Genomic DNA, 16,613 nt, shown 5'->3' on the forward strand with positions numbered 1-16,613 from the left:
TTTGTGAGTGAGGAAACGATGGTAATACAGGATGGAAGGTGGTTGTACCTCCTGGAAATCTGCCTAGAAAGCCTAGAGTGACCCTGTGAGCCAGCTTCGATAATTCTAGGAATTCTGTTTTCTGCAGGAATGTCTCCATTGGAATCGTAAAGCTCTTCCACTCCTTCCGACTCAGGACCTGCTATTTGGTCCCTTTTTGGAGGTTCTGTCTGACTCTATTTCTGAACTTAAAAGAAGGTGCTGGCAAATAGTATTTAAGCATTGGCATATTTTAAAAATTACTTATAATTTAATATAAAAGTAGTAATTACTACATACATTTTCAAAAATAAAGAGAAGAAACATTATCAGCTGAAATCCTCTCATCCAAGATAATCATTCTTTAATAGTATTTTTTCTCTACACTTATATGCTTGTATTTAAGATCATGCTTTAAATACAATTTAATGTCTTCCTTATTCTGGTTAAAGAATATATGTGTTGCCTTATAATATTAAAAATTCTTCATAAAAAGATTTACTCTTTATAACTTTTAATGCCTATTTAACATTCAGTTATTTGAACTTTCCACAATTTAGGTAATAATTTTAAAGGATACATTTTATTATAAATAATGCTGTAGCAAATGTAATTTGAAATTTATATCTTAAAAAGAACACTGATTGTGACTTTATCGTCATCTTAATACAGGGTCTGTTGTACAAACTAAATCCATAAGACTGAAACCCTAGAACAGTGAAGAAGCCAGTAGTGGTCGTCCTTGACTACCAGCCATTATCAAGTAGTCAAGTAACAGCTTGTTCTAACTTCTGGAAAGGGAACTTAATGTTCAGAAGACTGCTATTCTAGAAAAAAGAGTTCTTGTAGTTCAGACTTATTTCTTGAGCACATTGGACTCTACGTCTAATTATTTTAAAAGATGACATAAGTTATTCTTTTTCTGGCTGGATGTCAAGTGCTTGCCAGTTAGTACTTTAATAGAGTGAAAGAGGGAATAGCGGTTCCGACGGAATGACAAGCCAGTACTATATATAGGTTATTCCTTCATGTTACACCTGCTGACATTTGCACTGTCCAAGTTGTTTGTTTCCTTTGGGGATGTTGCCTTAGGAATAGGACTGAGATTGTTTTAATGAGAAAGAGTTTAATGGTGTTATGCTGAAGATTGGCGTTAGTGATTCAGTATATTTCTCTTCCCAGAAAATATTGAGGTTCTATATGGATTAGGTATTACTGACAGTCCAGTTTCATAAAACAACTAGTTTACAGATGATTCTTCACCCCATGTTTTCATCATGTAAGCCTGGAAATTGGTTATCAGTATATAATAAGTCAACTGAGCATTCTCTTGAAAGTGCCAACTCGTTTTGATGGGTAATTCACCTTGAAAGTACCCAAGTAGCTTCAACAACATTTTTATATTTTTGACGAATTCTTATGAAATTGTTTTGACACGTGATTTCATCCGGTGAAAAGGATGATATATGTGGCAGAAAATCTGTCATTTGTTTTCCAGATTTAATTAGCCTTATTGAAATCCTCAGTTGAAGTTTAAGTCAGCATTTTGTGTTTTTCTAATTTTTTTCTTTTGTTTTTGTTATCTTCCTAGATAGATGAGGGTGGTTTGGGTATGTATTTTTACTTTGGTTGTTCGAACGTGAGTATTGTTCTTTGTTAAGATTTGTAGAGCTTATGAATTCCTATGTGACTGTCAGTGACAGCTTGCTCACTCTTCTCCACTTCAAGCAGTTTCCGTGATTATGAATGTTGTTTTTGTGAGTTTTATTTTTAATCTACTAGAAATTTGTCGAGTTTTGAAACATTGATATTTATACAAGTGCCTGTAATGCCATGTATTTTATGTTGTTACATATATTGTTGCCTTCAGATAGAGCTAAACTCTTATTTGAATTACAGCTTGTATTGAAGCAAGGTACAATTTATAGTTATTGTTTTCTTAAAAGTCTTATTTAAAATGAATTCAGTTTCTTTGTATCAATGGAAGATTGCTATCAAAGGTAATTTAAGAATGGAGTGTGTGGGGTGAGAGAGAGAATATTTGCCATAGGTGAATATAGGAACAGTGCAAACTGTGATGTGTTTTTTCAGATCTGTGAGTGAAGCAATTGTGGACACTCTGTTGTAAGGTTGTGTGCTGCATAACTTTATGAGGTGCTGATTACACCCATAGTCATTGTAGATTGATTTATTAAAATAATTGACAGGCAGAGGGTAGTAAGAAGAAGGAGTTTTTCCTACATAATATTTTCAGAGGCATCATTTGCAACAGCTGTGGGGCTAGAAAGCAATAGATGAAGATTATCTCACGAGATTGCAGATTTAGAAATGGTTTTCTAATGTACCTTTGCTTTATGCTATTGTACATAATGGATAGGAAAATATTGACAATTTTCATTGCCCCTGATTACCCTAAATCAGTATATTAAAAAAATTGTAATAGAAATTGTGGAATTTAAAATTTTGTCTAAAATTACCCCATACTATGAATGATGAAGCTTATTTCCTAATAAAGTCACACTATGATAATGAGCCAATATATTATTTTTTGGCTGCTGACTTCCAGAAGGCTAGGAATTTATTAAAGATAGGTTCAGACTGTATTTCTAAATGTGTATCTAGCTCTTTAGATTATTTGTTAAAGAAGGAGATAGTTTACCTAGGTTTTATGTTAACTCATTGAGTTAGAGCCTTTTTCTACTAATTTATCAGTCATTAAAAAACCTATTTGCAAAAGGAGAAAAAACAGTATACAATTTTTATTTTGTGGGGAGGGGGTTATGGAGTCTTACTCTGTCATCCAGGCTGGAGTGTAGTGGCACGATCTCGGCTCACTGCAGCGTCCACCTTCCACGTTCAAGCAATTATCGTGCCTCGGCCTCCCAAGTAGTTGCTATTACAGGTGCCTACTACCACATCCTGCAAAGTTTTGTATTTTTAGTGGAGACGAGGTTTCACCTTGTTGGCCAGGCTGCTCTCGAACTCCTGAACTCAAGTGATCCTCCCACCTTGGCCTCCCAAAATGCTGGGATTACAGGTGTGAGCCACTGCCAGTTTTTTGTTGTTGTTGTTTGTTTGGTTTTTAAAGAGACAGGGTCTCAGTCTGTCATCTGGGCTTGAGTGCAATGGCGCAATCTTAGCTCACTGTGGCCTCAACCTCCTAGGCTTAACGCATCCTGTCTCCTCAGCCTCCCAAGTGACTGGAACTACAGGCACACGCCAGCATGCCCTGCTGATCTGAAAAATATTTGGAGGGAAAGATGGGGTTCTTGCTGTGTTGCACAGGCTGGTCTTAAACTCCTGACCTGAAGCGATCCTCCCACCTTGACCTCCCAAAGTTCCGGCATTACAGGCGTGAGCCACTGCACCTGGCCTATGCTAGATATTTAAGACACAAACCATTGTTATACAGAGAAACTCTTTTTATTTTGGTCACAGTCTTAAAAAATCACTGCTATTGAAATGCTTAATCTGCTTTTCTTAATAAAATCAGTTTTATCGTAGAAGTCTCAAAGGAAGGGCCTTTTAGTAGAAATAGTCATGTGTACCATATTTAATCATAAACAACATCTTTATTGCTCTGATAGTTTAAAACTTTTTATATCTTTTATATAGAGCATTTGGAGAGGAATCTCTTCACTTTCTTTTATGTGGTGGCCAGGTAGGGACTGTAAGGTTGAAGGGAAATTAATCCCAGGGTAGCTATTAGTCTGGGAACTTCCAAGATGCCAGTAGGAGGTTGGTAATTAAGGCTGGAAACCAGAGAGATTAGGACAAAGACTATACAGAGAGTGGAGGCTTCTGATGCATGGACTCTAGGGTCTGAAATACCAGATTATTTGGGCAGCAGACTTAGTAGGCAAAATAATCTATACTACAAGTACGTTAAGAAATTTTATCTATAACTGAAAATGTACTGGCAGTGGGAACTGCTGTACTGTGAAGTGCCATCAAAATTGAGGTTTGCTTCAAGGGCCCTTTCCATGCTTATCTATGGGTTATTCTGCTCATTTTAAAACATTAATTGAAACTTGCATTGACCACACTCCTACTGTGTGGTCTCTACACTGAATCCTAGAGTATTCAAAAGAAGCAAGATGATCGACCCCTGCCATCATGTAACTTAGTATCTGCTTGGGGCGATGAGGCGGTTGCATAGGAAATAGAAAAAATTCCCTCAGTGTCATTGAACAAGTAAGTAGTACAGTGTAAATTGACGTGGCAAAGACCATACAGAATGCAAAATCATTTCAAAGACAGGGGTATTTTAATGTATGTGGAAGGTCATCAAGGGTGGCTCTTAAGGGGGCATTTTTTGAGTTGGGTTTATAATTTAGATTGTTGCAGAGTGGTCAGAAAGAAAATGTGGACATGATAAAGAACATGAGTGATGGCACAGAGATAGGATTCAGTGAGGACAGTTCAAACATAGCCAACAGCTTGAGTGAGGGCAAAAGAATGAGATCAATTTATCTAGAATGCAAGTGTAGTTTAGGGAGTGAAATAGTTACAGAAGCATTGGTAATAGTGGCATTGATGAGAGCTCTACTTTACAAAGCTGTATAACTCGGTTGGAAAGCCGGGACTGTTGGTAAATTAGGTCTCAGGTAACATTGGCAGAAGGTTGAAAGAAATGTGCGTATCGTGTATTTGCACCACGTTGACTGTGTCCATTTACAATTAGTGCTTCTCCTTCATTGATACCAACTGTATCCATAATTTAAAAATTAAAATTGTGCTGTGGTACTCTTAATAAGAACATTTTAAATTAGAGCTGGCAGCTATAATGAGAATAAGTGGAGAAACAGGACATTTAACTAATCAGTTTGGAGAGGCTGAAATACTATTCTCACTATGATTCACATGACAAACAATGAGCTACTTGAGTTTAAAAATTGCAGGCCTACTTTCTGCTTGCCGGTGCTACGTGATAAGTTAAGTGATTGCTCTGAGAGCTTTCAAGTTTTTTTTTTAGTAGTGAAAGGAGGTAAAACAATGGATGAGTGGTTCTATATGTGGCAGAGACTGAAGACAAATTTACTTGTTTGTTTTCAAGTGGGATTATTTATTTTAATTTTGATTTTGATTTTAGATTTAGGGGGTACATGTGCAGGTTTGTTACAAGGCTATATTGCTTGATGCTGAGGTTTGGGTTTGATTGAACCCATCACCCAGATAGTGAGCAAAGTATACAATAGGTAGCTTTTCAGTTCTTGCCCCCTTCCTTCCTCCTCGCTCTTGTAGTCTCCAGTGTTTGTTGTTGCCATGTTTATGTCCATGAGTACCTAATGTTTAGCTCCCACTTATAAGTGAGAACATGTGATATTTGGTTTTCTGTTTGTGTGTTGCGGCCTCCAGCTCCATCCATGTTGCTGCATAAGACATGATTCCATTCTTTTTTATGGCTGTGTAGCATTCCATGGTGTACGTGTACCACATTGTCTTTATCCAGTCCACCACGGATGGGCACCTGGGTTGATTCCATGTCTTTGCTATTGTGAATAGTGCTGAGATGAATATGCAAGTGCAGGTTTCTTTTTGGTAGAATGATTTCTTTTCCTTTGGTTGTATACCCAGTAATGGGATGGCTGGGTCAAATGGCAGTTCTGTTTTTATTTCTTTGAGAAATCTCCAACCTGTTCTCCACAATGTCTGAACTAATTTACATTCCCACCAATAGGATATAAGTGTTTGCTTTTCTCCACAGCCTGGCCAACATTTATTGTTTTTTGACGTTTTAATATAGCCATTCTGACTGGTGTGAGATGGTATCTCACTGTGGCTTTGATTTGCATTTCTGTCATAATTATTGATGTTGAGCATTTTTTCATATGTTTATTGGCCACTTGGATGTGAAGACAAATTTAAGTGTTTCTTATTTCATGTAAAGAGCTATATAGGATTAGAAAATCGTATTCTTGAAAGAGTACACATTTGTTATAAGTCATACAATGACTTATTGGAGACGCCTTAAGGAGTATGGCATTTTAAAAATAACTCACTAGTGAATTATGTTACAGAAGGGTAACTTTATTGGACATTAAACATATCCAAAAGGCATAAAGATAAGTGAGGGATGGAGTTCTGGAAGTTGTATATTCACGTAAGATTTACTTTCAGGTATTGGCAAAAATCACAGCTGGAATGCAGATTAAGCATGGTAGGAGGGTGGTGATTGAAGAAGGAATGGAGGGGAAAAAGGAAAAACTACCAATTATGTTAAAACTGTCCTCATTGAGTTTTACAAGTAATATACTGGTCTTATATACCCTTTTCTCCTACCGTGGGAAAATATCACTAACTTGTAATAGGATTAGATGAGGCAATACATAAGCTTTTTAGACAGTTTCTTTATAGAGAACATTATTAGAAGTTGTTGGCCTGGCACAATGGCTCGTGCCTCTAATCCCAGCACTTTGGGAGGCTGAGGCAGGCAGATCACCTGAGGTCAGGAGTTCAAGAACAGCCTGGCCAACATGGTGAAACCCCTTCTTTACTAAAAATACAACAAAATTAGTTGGGCTTGGTGGCACAAGTCTGTGGTCCCAGGTACTCAGGAGGATGAGGCATGAGAATTGCTTGAACTCGGGTGGCAAACGTTGCAGTGAGCCGAGATCATGCCACTGTACTCCAGCCTGGGCAACAGAGCGAGATTCCATCTAAAAAAAAAAAGAAGTTGTTTTCTTGAAAAGGAAAACCATAAGACTTTATTTAATTCATATTTGGAATGGCCTAAAGTTAGATGATGGAAGAATTAGTAAGGGCTACTAAGTGTGTAAGAGCTGCTTACCTTAGGATTTGTCTTGTACAACTCATTATCATGTTATTTTTGCAGAAGCAGGTGATTGGGCCCTCTAATTGGCCAGTTAATAAGAGTACTAGGTTAGGCAGGGAGCCATCCATTTTAACCTAAAAATGTTCAATTTGATCTATGCATATATGTATAACTGAATCTACAACTGAGTTAAAATATACACATGTGCATAAATATATATTTGTTTGTGTGTATGTGTATCAGTTCATCCTCTAGGACTTGACTCTGTTCCCTAACTCTTCTGCACTTATTTACCCTGCACCTAATGCAGCCACAGGTATAAAAAAACTGACATACCCGTATTAGTTTTACAAAGCATTAACCTATGAAGTAATTATTAAGTAGATAGTTTATCAAGAATGAGCGGTATATGTATTGTTCTTTTTAAGATATTAATGTGTAAAACCTAATCACTACAAGGGATAGTGTCCCAACTTTATCTTTTTTTTTTTTTTGAGACGGAGTTTTGCTCTGTTGCCCAGGCTGGGATGCAGTGGTATGGTCTCGGCTCACTGCAAGCCCCGCCTCGCGAGTAGCTGGGACTACAGGCACTTGCCACCACACCCGGATAATTTTTTGTATTTTTAGTAGAGACGGGGTTTCACCGTGTTAGCCAGGATGGTCTCGGTCGCCTGACCTCGTGATCTGCCCGCCTCAGCCTCCCAAAGTGCTGGGATTACAGGTGTGAGCCACCGTGCCCGGCCATAACTTTATCTTTGAAGAATTGTTTACCAAAAGGATTATTAAAAGTTATGAGCAAAAATGATGAGAACTGATTTCTAAAATCAGACATTACTCCAGGTTATTGGTCATGTCTTTTCAAGAGATTCCTTACCTTGGTGCTTAGTCCGTACTAATGAGCTCTTTTATCCTGACTTCTGTCCTAAACTGCTCACCTGCAATGTTTGATATGCGTATACTTCTATCTTATTTGTCCTACAAATATTATTGATTGCTTCTTATATGCTTGCTTAGAATGTGGTGCTGAACTAAAAGAGAGATCCTCCTCATGTGCTATCAAAGCCAAGAGATAAAAAGTGTTTTGAGAAGGGTCACTTTGTCTAGTGCTGCAGGGACATTCAATAATGAGAGACATATAACCTTTGGATTTAGCAACATGAGAGTCCTGTGTGACCTAACAGGACTAATGTTAGTGAAGTGGTAGAGCTGGTTTAGGAGACAGTGGGGAAAGAAGAATTGGTGAAACAGAAAATTTCATCGTATCAAAAAATTTCATTGTGAAGTAGAGCAGGATGGTGGCCTGGACTTGTAAAGTCAAGAGGGGTTTGTTTCTTCAAAGTTAGGAGACACTAGCACGTGTTTGTGTGTTGATGGAAATGATCCAGTTGAGAGAGGTACAAAGGTGATACAGGACAGAGGGGAGGTACTTGCAGAAGTGGATGAAATTCCCACAGTGGGGTGGGATGGGGTCGGGGAGGTGTTAGCTTTTGAGAGAGCGAAAGCACTTTATGCTCTTTTATAATCTTAGGATAAGAGATGTAGGTCAGTTGGTAGATTTGGGAATTCCATGATTTCCTGCTGCCAAACATAAATCCACACTCCTTGGTGAGACATACAGGGCAGCTCAAAGTGCTTCCAGCTTGTGTTGCTTCCAACACGCTCTACAGTTACTGATCGCTGTGGTCTGGACATACTTTTGTCTAAGCTGTTCTGTCTGTCTGGGATATCCACCACATTGTTATCACCTTCCCCCTACTCTGTGAATTTCTTTGGGAAGCTTACCCTTGTATTCCTGTCAGGATTAATCATTCCATATCCATACCAAGCTGTGAGATTTTCAAAGGTGTGGACTCTATTATTCATCTTTGCTTCCCCAGTGCCTAGGACACAGCAGGCATTTAATAAATGTTGGCTGAATTCTGTTGGGTCAGGATTATATTTTTGACTTGCCTTTTAAAAAAATCACTTTAAAAAGTTTGACAATATTACGATAACATATTCCCTTTTAGAAATAACTTTTCAGTAGCCTACAATTTATTTAATGTCAGGTTGATACAGAGGAGAAAACCAGGGAAAAGAATGAGGTTGCAGGGTAAGGGAAGGAGGAGTCTGGGGAAAGCGTATGAGAAATTGATATTGTTTGACCCTTGCAGGGGTGTAGAAGAGGAAAAAAGGCAAATGGTGTTTGCTGGATATTGGTTTTCTTACTGTGTTAGTTGTAATTAGTTTTGGTTGCAAAAAACCAATTGCAACAACACAGTAGGACCCAATTTTTCTCTCACAGAAAAGGACCCTGGGAGTGGATGGTCCAGGATGGTTTGGTGGTGGCTGCAAAGGTGAAAGGTTACAGGCTTCCACCCTTCTTCTCTACTTGTGCTAGCATGTGGCTTGCATTTTCAGGGTCAGTTCATAGCACAGATGGCTGCCAAACCCCAGCCATCATGTCTGCATTGAAAGCTAGAAGCAGGAGGAAAGGCAATAGAGCAGAAAAGTTACCTTTTCCATCCAAGACAGATTCCTTGAAGTGTCATTCATTTCTATTTGTATCTCATTGTACAGAATGTGGACAATAGTAGTCATGTGGCTACTTCAGGCCACCCAGGATCCTGGGACCTGTAGTCTTTTACTCTGCAATGTGATGTGCCCTGCTAAAGCTAAAAATAATAATATAAAAAATATCCTTCTAAGGAGAAAGAGGAAAATGGATATTGGAGCAGGGAACCCACGGTCTCTGTTACACCTGCTGTTCAGTTTTCCCCCTCACTCTCAGAGTGCATTAATTGCCTATGCTTACATTCTACATCGGCTTAGCCATGCTCATTTAGCTCTTATATCATGTGTAATTCCTATTTGTCCTACTGAAAGTTGACTCAAGTCCTGGTATTCCTGTGACACATACAAGGCAAAGGCTTATATTAAAGATTTTAAGGAAGTGCTGGGAGAGAATTCCAAATAAGACAAAGAAAATGATGAAACAAATGTCAACTTGGTTCAACTAGAGTTGATGATATTGAAGGGAAACTTTAGTTACACTAGTTTTAAGTATATTCTACTTTAAATGTAAAATAAGGTAGGTCTCTAAAGGAGTAAACTGAAATATGTAAATAGTCACAGTGGTATATATTAAAATATTCCCCCTTCGGATATTAGTCATACTTTCTGCTTCAGTATGAAATATCTTCATCCTGGAACACTAACATGATTTTTAGCATCGTTTAGAACCCTCTTTTGTCTTGTACATCATATTCCGATGTGATACCTGATGCCCAGAGCAAAACTGTTCTCTAGAAAGAGAGGGTTCAATTGCTGGATCAAGTTGGGAATTTGGTTGCTATAACTACAACATCGCAGATGTGCTGTACATATAAATGCAGGCTTCTGTGGCCTTTGGAATACTGGGATTGGTAGTGTCTTAACACAGTAAGTAGCCGTAAAGACAAGGACTCATATTTTTTGTGTGTATAGTTGATGGAGTTCTACAGGTCACCTGGTGCTTCAAGTCTTCAGTTAGGGCATTGTTTGTGATCCTTGCTGTAAATGAGTGTGTGATAGTTCATCCCAGAAGTCCTGTTTGCAGTGGTGTTTATATTTCTCTTGAAGAAATAAATAATACTATATTTCATAAAGATTTTAGAGTCTGATCTTTGTGTCAATGAAACACAGTATTGTTTTTCTCTGGAAAATGTTTCAGTTGGTTACCCACTGCTAAGTGCTAAGGAACTCATAACTCTTGTCTGTGCCCCAGTTGTTTTTGGAGAAGGGATAGAGGGATGTGTGAGTTACTGTTTCACTTGTATGAATTCAGGGTGTATCTTAAAATAACATAGCAGCTAAATTTGTTTTTGTTTAAGAAAGTGTACTGTCTGTATTGGGGTCGCTAACAGAAAATAAGAGTAAGAATATGGTTAAAAGAAGGATTGGTATGTGAAGGAAATTATACTCTGGGAAATTGGAATGTCATTATTAAGATAAAAATGTTCAATTAATCACAGTTCAAGGACCCTTTTATTATGAGTTGGATTATATATATATATATATTTGAAGACAACAAAATCATATTTTGAAATGTTAAAGAAGGTGACTTTATTCTGTATTATGTACCCACTTAATTTTTTCCATGTATTGTAAATTGACAGTACTCGTTGAAATAATAAAGTGAAGGAATAGCTTAGATATTTATATTATTGTTTTTTTAAATGTAATAATTTAAATGTCACGTGGGTTTTAAAAGGATCTGTAGTTACTTTTTATTACCAAGTAGTATTTTGAATTGTGAGTCCAAAATATTTAAAATATTGTCTTAGATTTACTTATGGCTTTATAGGGGTTACATATTTTTGCTATTAAGTGGGAAATGGAATTTCTGCTATTGAATGTTCATGTATTTAGAGAGCTACACAAACATTAAATCACTATTTTCTTAGTTATACTTTTATCTACTTTTTTGAGTCAGATATTTCAAGATAATCTTAACCTTATCTTTTCTTGATCGCTTACCTTTTCATGTGTTATAACTAGAAAGTGCTTAGAATGTAAGTGTAATTTCCGTAAGATAACTTTGGTATTAATTAAACATTTTCAGATAGTTTTAAAAATGAGGGCAATGGTTAAAATTTGTCAAACACATTCTTGTGTTTTATTATTATTATCATTTTATGGTTCATTAGGGTAAATTTAGAAAACAGTCATTAGGCAGACTTAATTCAGTTTTACACATAGAAAAACCTCAAGTTAAGAAATTCCATTTCATTAGGCTAAATCAGATATATTTTAGGATGAACGTGTATATACTCTAGTGTGTATGTATCAGAGACATCTATATTTCCTTCTCTTCTTGCCATGATGGATATAGTCCAAGATAATAATTTAGTTACTACTCAGAATCGTGAGACCATTTCTGTTTACCTCTTTTCATCTTATCTTGAATTTTAACGTACATAATTTTGGGAACACGAACTACAGAGTTGGCTTTGAATAAGATATTCTAGGTTTTATAGCCATTATCCCATTTAAGTGAACTTTTTTTTTTTTTTTTTTTTTTTTGAGACAGAATCTCGCTCTGTCACCCAGGCTGGAGTGCAGTGGTATGATCTCGTCTCACTGCAACCTCTGCCTCTTGGGCTCAAGTGATTCTTGTGCCTCAGCCTCCTGAGTAGCTGGAATTACAGTCATGTGCCACCACTCCCGGCTAATTTTTGTACTTTTTGTAAAGAAGGGGTTTTGCCATGTTGGTCAGGCTGGTCTTGAACTCCTAGCCTGAAGTGGTCCGCCTGCCTTGGCCTCCCAAAGTGCTGGGATTACAGGCGTGAACTACCACGCCTGACCGCATTTAAGTGAACTTCTAAAATCCCTTATGTGTAGGAAATTCTGTGTTTGAAAGCATCATTGTGGCTGAAACAGATTTTTTTCATTGATTATCTATGTCGGAACATAAAGTAATTTTAGTCTTTCAAATATAGTAGAGAAGAGCTGCTTGATTACCACTGAAGCCCAAGAAGCATGAATTTTAATTTTTCTAAGAACGTGCTTGTGGGACAGTATATAGAAAAGACTTTAGAGTCCTTGTGTTAGGCAATAAAGGTGGTTTGAAGATAACATGGGGCAAGAATTTCAAAGTAATTGCCCAAGGTAGAGGTTTTCAAACCAGGCAGTTATTAGATTTGCCTGGCTTAGGATGGGCTAAGTACTGAGTCCCACGCCCTAGAGATTTTGGTTTGCCACATCTGAGTTGGGCCTTAGACTGTCTTGTTTTAAAAGCATACCAGCAGGTGGTTAATCAAATTCGAACAGAGAGGCTGTAGGTGAATGACTTTAAAATCGATGTGTAACTGTTTTAAAGGTAGAGCAATAGAAGAAGAGAATCCCTGGAAGATTTGGTAAAGTTGAAACCAGAGACAGGAACCTTGTCTTAATGGTCTCTGTGTCCCAAAGCTAAGGGCCTGACTAGTATTTCCATGGAAAAAGAAGTTGATGGAGAATAATTTAAAAGGGCTGATTGGTGGAATTTAGTGACTGAAGGTTACAGACAAGGGAAGAAAAAAAGTAAAAGATGGCTTCAGTTCTTTGAATTTGGATGTCTACAGAGCAATTACTTTGACAGCTATAACCAAATCTGGAGGGAATGAGGTAGGTGGGTATCAGAGTTGAAATGAAGATACTTGATTTTAGGCATGTTTAATTAATGCATTAACAAATAGGTGGGAGCTACAGGGGATATAAAGAGATAACCTGGGTCACCTGAGAAAGATTGTAGATACAGGGTAGGGTCAGTGGAGAGTTGGGTAAATAGAAAGAATACCGAAGGAAAAGAGGAGTACTTACAGCTATGTTAGAAAGTAACAAACAGGGACAGAATTCGAAAACTTTAAAATTTTGCCGTACTGCCCAACCCAGTGCAGAGATGTCTCATGGTCTATTTTAGCAAGCCATGCAATATGTTGTCAATCCTTATATAAAGTGGATGCCAGATTTATAAAATTGCTGAATTTTGTAAATAAGGCAGTATTAATCTTTCACAAAACATTAATTTGAAAATGATTGAGTTGCTTTCGTATTTTGGCTTTTATGAACATTCACAAATGTCTGTTTGGGTGTATGCTTTCCTTAATGTCTTAGAAAGGTGCCTAGGGGTGAAATTGATGGATAACATGGTAAATGTATGTTTAACTGTACAAAGAACTCCCACATTGTTTTCCACGGTGGCAATAACATTTTTTATTCACACTAGCAGTTTATGAGATTTGTTTGCCTCACATCCTTGTCAACACTTGGCATTGTCAGTCTTTTTCATCTTAGCTGTTCTAGTAGATATGTGGCAGTATTCTTACTGTGGTTTTTATTTTGCATTTCTCTGAAGATTAATGCTGAGAATTTTTTCATGTGTTTGTTGGCCGTTTCTATATCTTGGCAAAGTGTCAGTTTACCTCTTTTGCCTGTTTAAAAATTGGATTGTCTTATTTTTGAGTTGTGTAAGCATTGTTTATGTGTTTTAGATACAATTATTTTGTTGGCTATGTTCTGCAGAAATTTCCTCCTAATCTAACATATGCCTTAAAAAAAACAAAAACTTTGTCTTTTTGAAAGCTAAGGCTTTTAATCTTGATGAAGTCCATGTTGTCAATCTCTTTTTTTTATACTTTGTACTTTTAGTGTCCTTGTTAAGAAATCTTTCGTTAACCTGATGTCATAAAGGTTTCCTCATGTTTTTCTTCTAGAAATGTAATAGTTTTACTTCTTCCATTTAGGTCTGAGATCTATTTTGATTTAATTTTTGTGTGTGGTGTGAGGTAAGGCTTGAGGTTTACATTTGATATTCAGTTGTTCTAGAAGAGTTTATTGAAAAGAATATTTTTAATCCATCAAATTGCCTTGGCATGTTTGTTTAAAATCAATTAATTGTAAAAATAAATTATTTAACTATAAAATATTTGTTTAGATCTGTCTCTGGAATCTCTCTTCTGTTCCATTGCTTTACATGTCAATCCTTCCACCAATACCACATTTGTGTAACTTTATAGTCACTTTTGAAGTCATGTAGCATAAATCCCTGACTTTGTTCTTGATTGTTTTTATTCTGTCCTTGCCTTTTTATATAAATTTTAAACCAGGTTATCAGTGCCAAAAAAAATGTTCATTAGGATTTGGTTGGAATTGCACTGAGTCTATAGATCAACTTGGGAAAGATTACTATCTTAACAATATTGAGCTTTCCAAACTGTGAACTCTGTCTCCATTTAAGTTTTCTAGAATTTCCCTTTGCAAGGTTAAGTTCCCTGTGGTAGTTTTTAGTGTACAGATCATACACATTCTTCATTGTATTTATTCCTAGGTGTTTTATATTTTGATTATAAGTAATAGGTTTTTACCACTTCAATCTATAAGGGGGAAGCTCTGAAACAGAGGTTAAGCAATATTGCCAGTGTTAGTTATTGGCAGAAATAGAACAGTCTTTCACTTACAAAACAAGTATGGGCTCATGAGAAAAGTCCACATTTAATTCAGATGAATTAAATCAATTGCCATTTTATTACTTGATATCTTTGTAAAAGATTATATATGTGTATGAGTTTATGCTTTTCCTCTCTTGTACATGTGGCCTTTTAACTTCTAAGAATTATGAATACAGTATTTTTCAAGTGACCTGAATTTTTGTTGAGGTTCAATCTTACAAAGACATACTTAACATTTCAACTTCTCTTATGGTGTGTCCCAAATTTTGGGCAGGTTAGTGGCTAGGTTTTGATGCCATTAACATAGAGCTTTAAAGAATATCAGATGTTTAGTTGTGATTCTTGAGATCTTGTTTGATTCTTGAGATCAGTTCAGGTTCTTACTTGCTTAGGGCCAATCTGAATCATTCATTATATTCATCTGCCATTTTTCTCATTAATATGTTACATAGATCTGTTTGGTTATTTCTTAATGTAATTGTTTATTTTGCTTCTTGAAAGAATTTTATAAAAAATAAGGTCGTTTGAAGATAAGATACTAGAGCTAAGCTTCCTTGTCTATACAAGTCGTACATGGCCAGCTTTGCACAATGAAATGGTGAACGTTTAACAAAAGTATATTGGATGGGCATGTGTCAACGTGCTGAAAAGAAAAGCTGTTATGGACCATAACTTTTATACAAACTGATCAGCTGCCATCTGTGTACAAAGCACTGTGATCAGCAGAGACCTGTTTGTGCCACTGTGTAGACTGATAGCAGCAGATTAATTTAGCTGAGCTGTTCTCTAGCAGTTTAGTCACGAGGACATAGACACTACCAAAGTGTAGTCATCACACCACTGATCTTTGCTGGTTTAGATTGTGGCAAGAGAGAAAAACTGCTTGCTCTCTTCACCCCAATACAGCTGAGGTAAGAGCCACCTTTTTTTTCTCTTGAAGGGAAAAATGAGAGCAAAAGCAGCCTCTTTTAACTTTTCCTATGCTGTTTTGATTTAAATTTATTCTAGTATTTTCCATGATAATCCCTCAGGCCAGATATACAGTTCAGCATCTCTTTGGCAGAGAGCAACTAGTTTGTAGTACAGCTTGGGTAAATTTTAATAACAAAATTGTATTGCCAGCACAAAGCATTTGACCTTGAAGACTCAGAGGAGAGCAGACATTGCAGATTTCCCTACTTGCCCTTGACTTACAAGAGAGTAGATAATGAATTAATAGAAATTGATAAAGAGTGTCTGTCAGGGAGCCGCTGAGGTCATGAGGCTGGTATGCGAAAAGTGCCCATACAACATGCGAAACACATAGCTGCAGCCAGGAGAGGTGGGTGGGTCATCGAAGCAGGAAATTAGCCGTCAGATGGAATGTTGGCCTCTGTACAAGCTACGCCGCGCGCATGGACTCACTGGGAGAAAACACAGGGAAATGGGGAGTGCTCAGTGCTGCAGAGAAAAGAGCTCCTATAGAAGGTGACAGCACTGTTGGTGTTAGTGGTTCTTCAAAGATACTGAAGACAGTGCAGGTTAGAATTTTTTTTAAAAGAATTAAAATGTTAGTAGCTTAAGTATCGAATGTTTAGTGCTTGTTAAATAGACAACAAACTACTGAGGAATGAACAGGGGAATAGCACAGCTATAAGGCCTTCATATTGTGTATTTTTTATCTTGTACTCTATTTTTATAAGCAGAGATGAAATGTTGAGATTCACTGTGCAGAGGAGCAAACTTCTGTTAATTTATGTGGGGTGATGATTGTTAGAATGTTTCTAAGTGAGCCTTGAAGGAAATTTAGAGATGTATAGTGTGTGTTCAGTTTTCCCAATACTTCTGAAATATAAGTCCATGCTTTAGAAGCAGTTTGCAATTTACACACA

The 16,613-nt window shown here is 37.0% G+C and overlaps 1 protein-coding gene across 11 annotated transcripts in view; it reads left to right on the top strand.

Annotated features, from left to right (window-relative positions):
- RAPGEF2 (Rap guanine nucleotide exchange factor 2) overlaps nucleotides 1-16,613 on the top strand; it is a 256,394-nt gene that overhangs the window by 109,954 nt on the left and 129,827 nt on the right. The window contains exon 1 of one of the 11 annotated variants that reach the window (XM_063638336.1): nucleotides 125-237. The exons of the other annotated variants lie outside the window; for them this stretch is intronic. The gene's annotated coding sequence lies outside the window, so the exon portion shown is untranslated. Of the gene's footprint in view, nucleotides 1-124; nucleotides 238-16,613 lie in introns of those variants that run through there. 11 annotated transcript variants of the gene reach the window in all.

Source organism: Symphalangus syndactylus, chromosome 4 (assembly GCF_028878055.3).
Source record: "Symphalangus syndactylus isolate Jambi chromosome 4, NHGRI_mSymSyn1-v2.1_pri, whole genome shotgun sequence".
NCBI lineage: Eukaryota > Metazoa > Chordata > Mammalia > Primates > Hylobatidae > Symphalangus > Symphalangus syndactylus.